Raw genomic sequence first — 16,124 nt, forward strand, 5'->3', positions numbered from 1 at the left:
TTAAAGGGGACATCTGGATTATTAGAATTAGGATGGAACCTATTGAACAATGAATGGAATAATAGTATGTGATGAAATTGCAAATGTGACAGATAAAAGTAAATATATGTACTGAATATAGAAATGATATAAGAACCTTAGATAATACTGTAAAACAAGATATGAGAATATTTAAAGAAAAATGAAATAAGTTATGATATTAATTGGAATTGGAGAAGTGTAATGAATATAAGAATATTTGAGAATATTTAAAGGAAAATGGAATAAGTAATAATACGATATGAAATTGAACACGAAAGATGAATATGTAACTATGGTCATTTTGTACTGAAATGTAAAAACCTGGAACCACGCTGTTCACCAAAAGAGATGTTTTTTTAAAATATAGAAATAAAAAAATTATTAAAACAATAGAAAAGGGAGGCAGGGGAACATGGGATATGGGTTTCTGCATCCCCAGGTCTCAAAGAAGGAGGTTGAAAGAGGATCTTGCATGTCTGTTTTCCATCTGCAACACGAAGCTCCTGAGCTCCCCTTCCCTCCCTCCCTTCCCCACATGGGGTGAGAGGCTGCCTTGATTCCTCCATCTCTTTTCACTTGGTTGTCTCTGACTTCTCTCTCTCTGTGCGTTTGTTTGTTTTTGGGTGTGATTTTTTTCAACTATGCAAAGATCTGATAACTAGTTTTTCATTAAAGTTCATTTTATTCTTGGAATCTGGCCACACTATTACATCAACCCCTTTGTGAAGGTGTCACTGAGCATCTGTTTTCAAAATAAAGAAAATGTTGCTTCCATTTCACACCTTGTGACATGCTCAGACATTAACTGTCTCCCGGGATTGTCTCTTTAACCACGATGCCAACAAATGTCACACTTCTTTTTGTCTTCATCCACAGGTGCTGTGTATTCCCTCTGGGGCCAATTTCAAGAATGAAGCTCCCAAACCTCTCCATTCCAGATGACGGATTTAATTCAGTCTCTGCCCCTGTCATTATGAACCACATAGGGATTATTTCCCTTTCATTTCCCTGCAGAGAAAGGCCCAACAAACTCTGAGTGCAAGAACCAGCTGACTTATCCAGGGATCCCTCCTGAGAAGGGAGAATTATGATCAAAGTTTCAGCTCTGCTCTGTGGCCGAATCCTGCCGGGAGACTCTGGGCAGAGACAGGGAGTCTGTGGCAGCTTCTCTCTTCTCCCCCTGACCCCAGATGGAAACTTTCCCTGCTGGAGAACTTGGCTTCAGGCAAAAAGTTTCATTGAACAATTTGAGAACTTTGAACTTCTCTCCTCCTTAAAGATCAGGGCTGCCTGGATCCCTTCCCAGCAAAGTTTGCTCCCTTGGGGAAAAGAAGGGCTGGGGGCAAATGGAGCCCCCAAGAAGCCCCTTTTCCATCTCTGCTTCCTTACAATTCAAGGGCTGAAAGTTTCTCCTGGTTTCTTCCCATTGGGGCGATGGCTGGGCAAACCACCTTTGGGGTTCCTGCAGAGGCAGAAGAGGCCGCTGGGCAGCCCAGCTAGGTTGGTTAGCATTAAAGTTGGACTGCTCAATTTGTGGTAAGTGTGTATGTGTGTGGGTGGGTGAGTGGGTGAGTGTGTGTGTATGAATGCTTCATTGGCTAAGTGCGATTGGACACACAAGGAATCTGTCTTGGTGCAAATGCTCTCAGTGTCCATAAAAGAAAAGATACATTCATCAAGCATCATCAGGTACAACACTTAATGATAGTCATAGGAAACAATAAGCAATCAAATCATACTTAGGAAACAGTCAAAAAATCATTAGGATACAAGCAACAAAGTTAAAATCATACAGTCACAAGTGTGTGTGTGTGTGTGAGAGAGAGAGAGAGAGAGAGAGAAGTCCAACCTCCAATAGACATTCTACCCATCCTACAGAGTCTATACAGACAGTATATATTCTATACATCCCAGGATTTCTCCCCTCCCCCCAGGGTGGAATCTTGCCAGGCGTGGGAAAATCCGCCGCTCCTTTCCCACGGAGAGGGGCACCCAGGCCCTTTTTCCACCGCCTTCCACACTCCTCCTCCCCGCCCAAGGGGGAACCCCGAAAGGCCCTTTGGTTCCCCCCAGCAGCCTCTAGGACACCCCCCAAAAAAAGACCCAGCCCTGCCTGCGCACAAAGTCCCACCATCGCTCCAGGGTCCCCACCCGAGCAGTTCAAGGCAGGGGAAGGGGAGGAGCCCAATCCTGGCCCCGCCTCCCCGCAGAGCCGATTCCCATCGCGTGACCGCCCCCCCCTCCTTCCCACCCCGCGGAAGCCTCGCAGCGTCGGGCGCAGAAAGCCGGGAGCAGCAGTTTCAGAGGAAGAAGGGCGCATGCGCGAGCGAACGTTGCCCGTAGCAGCTGGAGGGAGAGACGATTCCACCTGTGAGGCTCTTTTCCAAGGCCGGAAGTAGGCATTCCTTTCCGCTCTAGGACGTCGCAGCTCTCTGGCCTTAACCCTTGCACTGCGCTCGATCAGTCAGGCATAGATGACGCGGACTACAGAACACACTGCGCCTCCCCGCAGCCCCCCATAAGGTGACCGGCGGTTCCTGCACGCCCAGTCCCCCCAGCGCCCCCCCAGCAGTCCAAGGCGGGGCAAAAGGAGGGGCCAAGTCGGGGGGGGAGCAAAGCAAAGCCGGATTGCCTCCTGCGACCCCCCCGCCCATCCTGAAGCCTCCGATCCTGGGCGGCTTCAGAGGGGGAACAGAGCATGCGCGAGAGGACGTTGCCCGCAGTGATTTATGTACGGGGGGGGGAGGAGAGAATTCCACGCGGAAGAAAGCGAGTCCTCCTTTCCACTCTAGGATGCCACAACTCTCTGGGCTTAACCCTTGTGCTACACTCTGCTCTGGCAGGCGGAGATTTATTTATTTATTTATTTATTTGATTTGCCAATTGTTTACAAGATAATAAGTATAAGTGTATACATAGTTGTGAATACATGAAATGGGTACATATAAGAAAAATAAAAGAATAAGGAAACAATAGGACAGGGATGGTAGGCACGTTGGTGCGCTTATGCACGCCCCCTACAGACCTCTTAGGAAAGGGGTGAGGTCAATAGTAGACAGTCTAAGGTTAAAGTTTTTGGGGTTTGGGGAAGAGACTACAGAGTCGGGTAGAGTATTCCAGACATTGATCACTCTATTGCTGAAGTCGTATTTCCTGCAATAAAGTTTGGTGCGGTTTACTTTGAGTTGGTATCTATTGTGTGCTCTTGTGTTGTTATGGTTGAAGCTGAAGTATTCATTGACAGGTAGGACATTGCAATGTATGATTTTATATACCATGCTTAAGTCAGACCGAAGACGGCGTAATTCAAGGTTTTCTAGTTCTAGAATTTCAAGTCTGGTGGCATAAGGTATTCTACAACGAGTAGAAGAGTGGAGAGCTCTTCTTGTGAAATATTTCTGGACTTTCTCAATTGTGCTAATATCAGATACGTAATGAGGGTTCCAGACTGATGAACTGTATTCGAGTATTGGTGTAGCAAATGTTTTGTATGCTCTGGTTAGTAGTGTGATATTACCAGAGAAAAAGCTACGTAGGATTAGGTTAACAACTCTTAATGCCTTTTTGGCTATGTAGTTGCAGTGGGCTCTAGCACTTAGATCATTAGAGGTGAGTATTCCAAGGTCCTTTACAGAGCTTGGGTCATCAACAAGATCTTGACTATTCAGCTTGTATTTTATTTTCTGATTTTTTTTGCCAATATGTAAGACAGAGCATTTATTTGTTGAGATTTGAAGTTGCCATTTGTTTGACCATTCAGATACATAGTCAAGATCTTTTTGTAGGGTAGCAGTATTGTCTGTGGTATTGAACAGCTTTACATCATCAGCTAAAAGAACGCAATTGCTCTTAATATGATCACAGAGGTCATTTATGTAGAGTATGAAGAGAGTTGGTCCTAGAACACTGCCTTGGGGGACACCACTATTGACAGGTACAGAATTTGATAGGACGCTCCCAATTTTGATCATTTGTTGTCTGTTTGCCAGGAATGCTTCTATCCAGTTATTCAGTTGTCCAGAGATACCATAGGATTTTATTTTTAGGAGTAGTTTGTCGTGTACCACTGAATCGAAGGCTTTACAGAAGTCTATGTGGATTGCGTCTATTGCTTTGACCTGGTCGAGTTGTGTCGTCCATATGTTTTTGCAGTGTAAGAGTTGCAGATTACAGGATAGTTTTTTTCTGAAACCAAATTGTTTATTGGAGAGTAGGTTGTTTGTCTCTAAGTGGAGGATGATGGATTGGTTAATAATTGATTCCATGACTTTACAGGTGACGCAGCATAAGGAGATTGGTCTGTAATTTTCAACTAGGCTTGGGTCTCCCTTTTGAAGATGGGGATGACTGTGGCTTGTGACCATAGGTTAGGGAAGGAGCTGGTCCTGAAAGATTTTTCAAAGATTATGCTTAGAGGTTTGGCTATGGCAGTGGATAGCTTTTTTAAGAAGTAGGCACATATTCCATCCGGTCCAATAGATAGAGATGGTTTTAGATTGCGTAGTGCTTTTTCAACATTGTCTTCTGTAAAATCAATATGTATTAGATCATTGTTGTTATCTGTGGTATGGCTAGGAAATACTGGGCATGATCCATTGCTGTTTACAAATACTGAGCCGAAGAATGTGTTAAAGATGTTGGCTTTAATGGTGTCGTCGTTGCAGTCTTTACCATCAGGTCCTATCAAGGGTGGGATAGACCTTGAGTCTTTTAGTTTGTTGTTTACAAAATTGTAAAAAGCACGGGTGGAATTGGTGCTAGAAGGTTTTCCTCTTGTTTAATGTGATAATTGATGCATTCGGTCTTTATCTGGTGGCATAAATTTTTGTATCGGCTTTTGAAATTGGCAACGTGACCAGATTTGTTTTTCCGCCAGAGTGATCTCTTTTTGGATTGAAGTTTCCTTATTGTTATGGGTAATCTGCTTTTTGTTTTGTTTTGGGAGTTGTTGTTGGTACATATAGTTTGATGACTCTTTTGACTTCAAGTAAAAATATGTTGTAATGGTCTTCAACAGTATTGCATCCAGTGAATAGAGATTGCCAATCAAGGGATGAGAGATCGTTGTCTATAAGATCATAGTTGCCTTTTTGAAGTTACAATTGGGGATTACATCATTGTGGTGATTTTTGTGTGGGCGTATGTTGAGACAAAAGTCAATCATATTGTGGTCACTGCTGGAAAAGGGTTCTTTAGTTTGTATTCCGTAAATTAAATTCAAACTATTGCAGAAGATGAGATCGAGGCAGTTGTTTAGTCGAGTGTTGTTGGTTCCTAGTTGTTCCAGTCCCAGATTTGTAATAGCATTGTAGAAGGTTGTGTGTATAATTTCAGTTGTACAATCATTTAGGGTCCAGTCAATATGAGGTAGATTGAAATCACCAAGAAAGATAAAAGGGTATGGGCAGGATGCAGCCCATGTTAGTAATGTATTTAGCTTGTTTACATGTTCAATGTCATAATCAGGTGCTCTGTAACATAGTAAGAATCGAATTGTGATATTTAAGGATAGTTCACAGATGATGGTCTCAGGAAGAGCAAGCTCCTGGGTAACTTGGATATTTTTTAGATGTAAGGACTTTTTATAGAAGATAGCAACACCACCTCCTCTACGAATTTCATGATCTGATCGGTAAACATGATAGTCTCTTACTGTGGTAATGGAGTCAGGGAGAGATGCATTGAGCCATGTTTCACAGACAAATATAATGTCGAATTTAGCCATATTTAGTAGGAGGAAAAATTCAGGTATTTTATTCACGAGGCTTCTTGCATTGAGTAGTTTGCATTTAAGGCCAGCAGTAGTTGGAATTGAGGTAGTTAGGGGCGTGCATGCCTAGTCTTGGGTGATGGTGGATCGGTTGAGGTAGGGTTGTGGTTGAGGGTTAAAGCTGAGTTGCGGGTAGTGTGGCTTACTTTTGATACAGTCAGCATGGGAGTCAATGAACAGGTCCTTCTCTCCATTGTCTAGACGTTTTTTGAGTTCAGTGCGGAGTACACGGGAGCGGGCACGTTGCTGTATGGTTAGGTCAGGGCGACAACGGAGGTTCTTATGGTTGGTGTTGGTTTTGGCGAGTGAATTTATAGTGTAAATGAATTTACGTTTGCTTGATTCATTTTTGCAAATGACCCTGCACAAGCGTGGGGCCACAGAGCCGTCTCTGTTTTTGAGATATATATATATATATATATATATATATATATATATATATATATATATATATATATATATATATATATATATATATATATTTGTTTTCTGAGGTTCTCCTCCCATATATAAAAGGCACTACAGACAAAATCAGCAAGATCCTCCAAAAACACAACATTAAAACAGCATTCTGCACAAACAGAAAAATATCCACCATCCTAAGAAACCCTAAAGACAAAATCGAGTTAGAAAACCAAGGAGTATATGAAATCCCCTGCACTGCCTGCCTCACCACATGCATTGGACAAACTAACAGAAGAATAAGTGCACGCGTTGAAGAACATAAGAACTCAATCAAAAAAGAAGAACCAACCTCTTCCCTGGTCCAACACCTCAAAACCACAGGACATGAGACTGACTTTAAAAATACCAGAACTATCGCCAAAACTGAACACCACAGCAGCAGAATAATCAGAGAAGCCATAGAGATAGAAAAACGCCCACACAGCATGAATAAAAGAGATGACACCTCCCGCTTACCAGCCATTTGGAAACCCGCCCTCATGAACAGACGAGTACCCAACATGATAAATGACACCAGACCCACACCCATGAGGGCCACACAAGATGCCACCACCACACTTGACAGACAAGAACACTGGGCGGTATCTAACAAAATGAAATTCAATGTAGAGAAAAGTAAAGTCCTACACTTAGGCAAGAAAAATCAAAAGTACACATATAGACTGGGTGAAACCAGGCTCAATAGCAGTAACTGTGAGAGGGATCTTGGAGTCTTAGTGAACAACCAGCTAAATATGAGCCAGCAGTATGTAGCAGCAGCCAAGAACACCCACACAGAAGATGAGACACACACCCACACAGACTCACACCCACACAGAAGATGAGACACGACCACAGACCAGAAGCCGCACTGCAGCTGCATCACTACCCACTTCAAACTCCTCTGAACCATACATGAAGCGAACTGACCCCCACCATGAAGATGTGGCACAACCACGAACTCGAAGCCAAACGAACACAGACCCAGACCCCAAACTCAAAGCCATATTAAAAAACCCAAAATGCTACATCACAGCCACCCGCTCAGGACATCACATCAGAAAACTCAAGAAATTACACCTCAAGAACTCAAGAAGTCACAACACAGCAAATGACCCAGGATATCACAGCACAAGACCAAGGATACCACAGCAATAAATCTCACAAGGTCATCACACAACCCATTACCCAAGCTGTTACTACACAGGAGGCTAATCGAAAAGAGATCAAAACACAAACGACCCAGGAGATTACAACGCAAGACCCAGGATACCACAACAAAAGAACTCACAAGCCCATCACACAACCCATTACCCAAGCCGTTAAAACACAAGAGGCTAACGACCCAGGAGATGACAGCACAAGATCCAGGATATCTCTACAACAAAAGGCCATTACACAGCCCATTAAACCAACATCAACTCCATCAACCAATCAAGAGGCTGCAGCACAGCCAACCAGCCCAGCACACCATCCCCCACCACTTGTATATATAGAGAGATGGCAGCTCCGGTCACACACTGCTTGCACTGGCACTAAGCCGAAAGCACCAGCCTGAAGATGGCGAGTGGGACCTCGCCGAAACGTTGCCTAGATACTTTGAATCTTACGCGGAGAAAATCCGAATAACCAAAGATCCATATATATATATATATATATATATATATATATATATATATATATATATATATATATATATATACACACACACACACACACACACACACACACACACACACACACACATATATACATATATATCTTCTTTTTTTATTATGCTTTTTTTGGGAAAGAAGGGAGAGTGGATGAAAGAAACTTTGTAACACTGCCAACTAGAGGCTTGAAAAATACTTTATTTGAAGCTGAGAGAACTGTGAAAAACTCTCTCTCAAGGACACTGGAACTTGATAAGATAGAGGGAAGAACACTGGAGAATGTTTTTACAGTTGTTCTTTGGGACTTTTATCAACAATTGAATATTTGAAACTTGGCTTTGAAATTTGTGGAGAAGTCATAATAAGAGCCTTGGATAATTAAATAAAATGCAGTGTGCTCTTTTTTTATTTTTTCTTAGCTGTTTTATCCCTCCTCCTCAATCCCATAATATTTTGTAATATTTGTATATTTATTTTTTATTTTTTTTCTTTTGGAAGGGAAAGTCTCAGAATATCTTTTTCTTTTTCTTATTGGGACTTTTGCCTTTTCCATTTTCATTTTTGATCCATTTTTATGGCTATTTTTTATTATTGAGATCTTTCAACTGGATTAAGGTCTAGAAGAACCTGAAGAACCTTTTCTTTTTTCTTTTTAATTTTGGGCTTTTTAATTTTTATTGTTTTTTTATTCTCTTTTTTTCTTTCTTTTTGCCTAATTGGATTATAATTGGCCACTCTACTAATTGGATTAAAAGAGCTCGAAGATCCTGATTTACCTAAATGAGTAAGAAATTCACATCTTCTGGCATTTCAACTTCTGCTCCTGCCTCCCCAACAATTGGAGGACGACGTTTAACCCAGATAATGTCGAAGCAAGATAAAGAACAAGTGGATTTAAAGATGATTATGCAAGGAATTCAAGAACTTAAAATGAAATCGGATATCATTGAAAAGAAAATAGAAAATATTGAACAAAGAGCTGAGAATATTGAACAAAGAACAGAGAGTATTGAACAAAGAACGGAGAGTATTGAACAAAGAATTGGAAAGACCGATGAAAAAGTTGAAAATATTCAACAAATGATGGTCAAATATGATGAGAGACTCCAAAAAATTGAAGAGAAAGATAAACAAAGAGATGAGACAATTGGAAATATTGATAGCAGATTAACAATGGTTGAACACGACAAAAGTGGGATGTTGAAGTGGGAGATGGACAGGTCAGAATTTTATCTCAGATTTCAAAATATAGAGGAAGAAAAAGGACAAAATTTGACTGCACTAATGATAGAAATTTTGGCTGGAGCTCTGGAAATAACAGAGGAAAAGATGATGGATGGAGTAGATGAGGTATACCGAGTCTTCACAAGATATGCGATGAGGAACAATCTACCAAGAGAGGTCCACGTCAAATTTACAAAATAAATTATTAAAACACAAATATTACAAGTGGCAAGAGAGAAGACGTTGAAATATAAAGACAGTGAGATTGTGGTCTTAAAACAAGTACCCAGAAAAGTGAGAAGAGAAGAGAATATCGGTTCCTGACTAAAATGTTATTGAAAAAAGAGGTGAATTACAGATGGCTGATTCCAGAAGGATTAATGTTTACATGGCAAGAACAGAGACACAGAATTGACTCAATTGAGAAAGCAGAAATATTCTACAATGAATTTTTCGATAGAAGAGAAATAGAGACAGAAAAAGAGATCATCTCAACTGAACTTCAAGAGGACCAAATGGGGATGGGAAAAGAAGAAGGCGCAGTAGGTGGACAAGTGGAGACCCAAAAACGTGAAGTAAGATCCACGAGAGCTGTTAGACCTAAATACAAAACATAATCATGGAGGGAAAAAAACTGATTTCTATGAACATAAATGACTGAACTCAGCTACCAAAAGAAGAAAATTTTTTCACAAATTAGAGAAGTTAAAATTTGATATAATTTACTTACAAGAAGTACATATTAAAAAACAACATGAACAATTATTGGCACGACCAAAATTAGGGAAAATATTTACTTCCCTGACTCACTGTAAGAAAAGAGGAGTGGTTTTATACGTTAAAGAAACTATCCCAGCAAAACTGATTCATACTGATGAAGATGGAAGAGTATTAATGGTTGAAATAGTAGATAATAATACAAAAATACTCCTGGTTGCAATTTATGCCCCGAATGATAAACAAAAAGAATTCTATAAAAAACTACATATGAAAACAATAGGACTGGACTATATTAATATAGTTATGATGGGAGATTTCAATGGAATTGTAGACAATAAACTGGACTATACAGCAACAGCAACAAGACAAAATAGAAAGACTCTCCCTAAATCCTTTTTTAAAATGATAGATGAATTAAATTTAAAAGATATATGGAGAGAAAGAAATGCTAAAGTTCAACAATATACTTTTTACTCCAACAGACATTTATCATGGTCCAGAATAGATATGATTTGGACCTCAACAGAATTAATATCTAATATCCAAGAAATAAATATTGAAACAAGTACATGGGCAGATCATAATCCAATGACAATTAAATGGAAAGGACAAAAAAGAAGATCTAGATGGACATTAAATAATACTATTTTAAAGGAAAAAGACTTTACACAATGGATGGAGAAAGAATTGGCTTTCTTTTTTAGTGAAAATAAAAAAGAAGATACTTCAATACAGAATGCTTGGGATACAATGAAGGCATATGCGAGAGGACTAATAATAGATTATATAAAGAAAAAGAACATTAGGAAGAGGCAAACTATCAAAGCTTTAGATGATGATCACAAAAAACTGGAAAAAGAGTTACAGAAAATGCCACAGAAAAAAGATATTAAACTTAAAATGGACATAATTAAACATAAAATGGGTCAGATAGAGAAAGAAGAATTGGCACAAAAACTTAGAAGTGCTAAACAGAACTATTTTGAAGATACAAATAGGCCAGGTAGATGGTTAGCATACAAACTGAGAAAGGAGAAAGAATCAAGGAAAATATCACAGTTAATAGACGATCAAGGCCAAATGTGCTATGGTAATAAGGAGAAGAAGGCAATTATCCGAGACTTTTATGGACAACTATATAAACAAGAGGATATTGATGAGGAAAAAAATTAAACAGTATTTACAAAATGCTAACCTACCTAAGATACCTAAAGAGACTGAAGAAATGTTAGAAAATACTATAACAATGATGGAACTAACCGAAGCACTCAACAGACAGAATAATGGAAAAGCACCAGGTCCAGATGGGCTTCCGGCAGAATTTTATAAAACATTACAAGAATCGTTGAGTATTCCATTGCTAGAAGTCATGAATGAAGCTATATTAAATAAGAAGATACCTAAAACATGGTCAGAAGCTTACATTACACTTATTTCAAAAGAAGGGGCCGATCCATTACAAATCAAGAACTATAGACCTATTTCTTTATTGAATGCAGATTATAAAATCTTTGCTTCAATTTTGGCAGAAAGGCTTAAAAAATACTTAAATAATTTTATTCATCCTGATCAAAATGGATTTCTCCCAAAGAGACAAATCAAAGACAATATGAGAGTATAGGATAGGAAAATGCTTCAATAGTCGATAACCAAACTGGAATTTTCAAATAACATTGTCTTTTAATCTTCTCCCAATTTAACCACAAAGACTCCCGTATATAATGTCTTCTAAAATAACCCTGTGTTTTAGTTCCCTTATACCATAAAAAAGCATGCCAACCCAACAGCAAATCATGACCTTCTAGTGTCAACAATCTAGTCTTTCTTAATGTTATCCATTCCTTAACCCACATCAAACTTGCAGCTTGGTAGTACAATTCCCAATTGGGCAGGCCAAAGCCTCCTCTAATTCTAGCATCTTGCAAAAGCTTTAGCTTTATTCTCGCTTTCTTACCTTGCCATATATACTTCAACATAATTTTATTTAAATCTTCAAAATAGTCTTTTCCTAGCCTAATTGGTATTGTTTGAAACAGAAATAAGATTCTGGGTAAAATATTCATCTTAATTGTTGAAATTCTCCCTATTAATGACGATTGCAAGTTTTCCCATTTCTTCAAGTCTGTAGCTATCTGTTGTTTAAGTTTAATATAATTATTCTCTTTTAATTTTATATATATAATTTTATATAATTTTAATTCTCTTTTATATGGCTTCTATTGCTTGGATAAATTTTCTGGCAAAACCCAACTGTTCCAATAGTAATAACATAAATCTCCAGTTCACGTTGTCAAATGCATTTTGAGCATCTAGGAATATCAAAGCCATTTGCTTTTCAGGGTGTGCCTCATAGTATTCCAAAGTATCCAAGATTACTCTCATATTGTCTCTAATTTGTCTCTTTGGCAGAAATCCATTTTGATCTGGGTGAATAAAATTATTTAAGTATTTTTTAAGTCTTTCTGCTAAAATTGAAGCAAAGATTTTATAGTCTGCATTTAATAAAGAAATAGGTCTATAGTTCTTAATTTGCAGTGGATCAGCCTCTTCTTTTGGAATAAGTGTAATATAAGCCTCTGACCATGTTTTGGGTATCATCTTCTTTGACATAGCTTCATTCATAACTTCTAGCAATGGAATGCTCAATGATTCTTGAAATGTTTTATAGAATTCTGCCGGAAGCCCATCTGGACCCGGTGCTTTCCCATTATTTTGTTTCTTAAGTGCTTCAGTTAATTCCATCATTGTTATGTTGCTTTCTAGCATTTCTTCAGTCTCTTTAGGTATCTTCGGTAGGTTAGCATTCTGTAAATACTGTTTGACTTTTTCCTCATCAATATTATCTTGTTTATATAGTTGCCCATAGAAATCTCGAATAATTTCCTTTTTCTCCTTATTACCATAACAAACTTGGCCTTGATCATCTATTAACTTCAATATTTTTCTTGATTCTTTCTCCTTTCTCAATTTATATGCTAGCCATCTACCTGGTTTATTTGCATCTTCAAAATAATTCTGTTTAGCATTTCTAATTTTCTGTGCCAATTCTTCTTTCTCTATTAATTCCATTTTATGTTTAGTTATATCCAACTTCAATTTAATATCCTTTTTCTGTGGCATTTTCTGTAATTCTTTTTCAAGTCTTTTATACTCATCTTCCAAGGCCTTAGTGGCTTGCCTTTTCCTAATATTCTTTTTTCTTGTATAATCTATTATCAAACCTCCAATGTATGCCTTCATTGTATCCCAAACATTCTGCGTTGAAGTATCTTCTTTTTTATTTTCTCTAAAGAAAAAAGCCAATTCTTTCTCCATCCATTGTGTAAAATCTTTTTCCTTTAAAATAGTATTGTTTAATGTCCATCTCGATCTTTTTTTTGGTCCCTTCCATTTAATTGTCATTGGGCTATGATCTGCCCAAGTACTTGTTTCAATATTTGTTTCTTGAATATTAGATATTAATTCTGTTGAGATCCAAATCATATCCAATCTGGACCATGATAAATGTCTATTTGAATAGAAAGTATATTGTTTAGCTTTAACATTTCTTTCTCTCCAGATGTCTTTTAAGGTTAATTCGTCTATCATTTTAAAAAAGGATTTAGGGAGAGTCTTTCTATTTTGCTTTGTTGCTGTTGCTATATAGCCCAGTTTATTGTCCACAATTCCATTAAAGTCTCCCATCATAATTATATTAACATAGTCCAGTCCAGTTATTTTCATGTGTAATTTTTTATAGAATTCTTCTTGTTTATTATTCGGAGCATAAATTGCAATCAAGAGTATTTTTATATTGTTGTCCATTATTTCCACCATTAATACTCTTCCGTCTTCATCCGTATAAATCAATTTTGCTGGGATAACCTCTTTAATGTATAGAACCACTCCTCTTTTCTTACATTGAGTCAAAGAAGTAAATATTTTCCCTAATTTTGGGTGTACTAACAATTGTTCATGTTGTTTTTTGATATGTACTTCTTGTAGACAAATTATATCTAATTTTAATTTCTCTAATTTATGAAAGGTTTTCCTTCTTTTAACAGCTGAATTGAGTCCATTTATATTCATTGTAATCAATTTTTTTTCTTCCATGATTATGCTTTATATTTAGGTCTAACAGCTCTCATGGATCTCACTTCACGCTGTTCTTTACTATCCACCTGTCCACCTACTGCACCTTCCTCTTCTTTAGTCTCCAGTTGTTCCTCTTGAAACTCAATTAATGAGACCTCTTTCTCTGCCTCTTCTTCTCTCCTTCCAAAAAATTCTGCGTGGAAAAGTTCTGCTTTCTCAATTGAATCACAAATTTGGGACCTTTTCTATCAATGGTTAGATAATAAAATATAATAATAGAATATTTAGGATTTTAGGAAACAATGAATATATATTTCTTTTTTTTCTTTGATATTATCTTTATAAAATTTTATTAAGATAGACTAGGCATGATTTTATGATTTGCTATAAAATAAATTAAGTAAACTATAGTTATCTCGCTAAAGTATGAATTAATAAAAGTATAGTTAAATGATTGTTTAATAATGATATCAGGCTATATAATTGTTGATTGATAATATGAGCTATTATGTAATATAACTACAATGGAGACTATGAAATGGATGCACAAAAAAAGTGGTAAACCAACCGATACACTGTCTGTAAATTTATGAAGGAAAGGATGATGTTTTTATGTTTTATGTGTTTTTGTTTGTTGTTAAAATCAATAAAGCTGTTTTTTTTTTAAAAAAAGATAATCAGTAGGAGTCCCTTTATTAGCTCCAACTTTGCCCCCAATGTCGTGGTTACCTTCTGGGCTGGAGGAAAAGTCTCCCAGGAACAGCCTTTGGCTGCAGAGAATCAGGACCAAAACGTGGTCAACTAACACTGTAACTAGAAGTCCAATCAAGGCAAGAGGAGGTCATCAGTTCGGCAGGGCAGGAGAAGGAATTCCAGACTTGAAGGCATGGCAATAACTCAACACGGTTGGGAAGACGCCAGGAACACAGATAAGCAAAGTCAACACAAGATAAACTCACCTTTGCTCCCAGCAGACACCGCACTCAGCTTGCATCTCTTTTAAACTCTCTTCCCAATGGGGTGAGCCTTTGGTGCCGGTGCCTCAAATGCCCCCCTGCCACCTCTTCGCGTCCCCAAGGGGTCCGTCAGAGGGGCACTAAGAGGCAGCAGGGGGGCGTTCAAGGTACCGGCCCTGCAGGCTCACCCCATTGACTGTTGCACTCCAGAGCCGGTGCCTTGAATGTGGTCGTGGCGGCTTTGCTCTAATTTCCCAATGTGCTGCCATATTCGAGGCACCAGTTTCGGAGTAGTGCAACAGTCAATGGGGTGAGCCTGCGGGGCCGGCACCTCAAACACCCCCCTGCCATCTCTTAGTGGCAGGAAGATGCCGCAATGGCCATAAGGGTCATAAGTCACTTGGTTCAGTACCGCTGTAGTTTCTCATGGTTGTAAGTCGAGGGCTGCCTCTTTCATGAAACGATCAGTTCCTCTGGATCGAAACAAAAGCTCCCTTCCTCCACCTGAATGAATTCACCTCAAGAAAGGTGGGGAACCTCTTGCACCGTCTCCAAGATTTTAGGGCCTCCCCAGATGAGCGTTAAATCCCATCCTGAACTCTGGATCGCTTTCACTGGCTTGGTCTTGCCCAGCCAGCTGGGGCCTGAGACCGTGTGGCTCCAGGTGTTTCTCTGGATACACCTCAGGCTCCTTCGCGCTCTCACTTTCTTCCTCTTCTCAGTTAAGGTGGCTGACATGCTGGAAAGCTAAACACGGTCCCTGGCAGGTTCATCTCAACGGAAAAGGACTTTCCCCACAACCACTTTACCTCTAACACAGGAGAATTGTAGATCTTCTGAGAATGGGATGAAAAGAGAGAGTCTGCTTTGCAAGAGTGGAACCTCCCACTCCAACGTTGTCCTCTCTGTAGTCTGGTGACTTGTCTTGGGAATGGGGAAGACTCCTCTGGCTGCCATTTTGAGAGGGTGCCCACAGCAGATCCCCTCCCCAGATTCAAATGGGCCCCTAGCCTCAAAAGGTTGCCTCAATCGGGGTCTCCCTTTCCTCACCTTCCTTCTGATGTGCGACTCACATGGAGCTTTGCTTTTTCTGTCTCCCAAGTGCAAAGAGCTGATGAGCCCAGTGAAGAAGTCCCTGAAGAATCTGGATGAGCCAGAAAAAAAGCCATTAGAGAGGAAGAGCAGCTGGAGCAAAGTCGGAGTTGCCTGCTCAAGGTAGGAGACCACATGGCTGAATGTTTGAAAATCCACCCTGAACAG

At 39.1% G+C, this 16,124-nt stretch overlaps 1 long non-coding RNA gene across 1 annotated transcript in view; it reads left to right on the plus strand.

Annotated features, from left to right (window-relative positions):
- The window catches only part of LOC148128637 (uncharacterized), a 150,996-nt gene that overhangs the window by 54,432 nt on the left and 80,440 nt on the right, over positions 1–16,124 (plus strand). The window contains exon 3 of the long non-coding RNA XR_015746218.1: positions 15,967–16,079. This is a non-coding gene — a long non-coding RNA (uncharacterized LOC148128637). The remainder of the gene's footprint in view (positions 1–15,966; positions 16,080–16,124) is intronic.

Source organism: Notechis scutatus, unplaced genomic scaffold (genome assembly GCF_049901735.1).
Source record: "Notechis scutatus isolate UNSWTSFEM ecotype Mainland unplaced genomic scaffold, rNotScu1.2 NSCUCTG41, whole genome shotgun sequence".
In the NCBI taxonomy this organism is placed as follows: Eukaryota; Metazoa; Chordata; class Lepidosauria; order Squamata; family Elapidae; genus Notechis; species Notechis scutatus.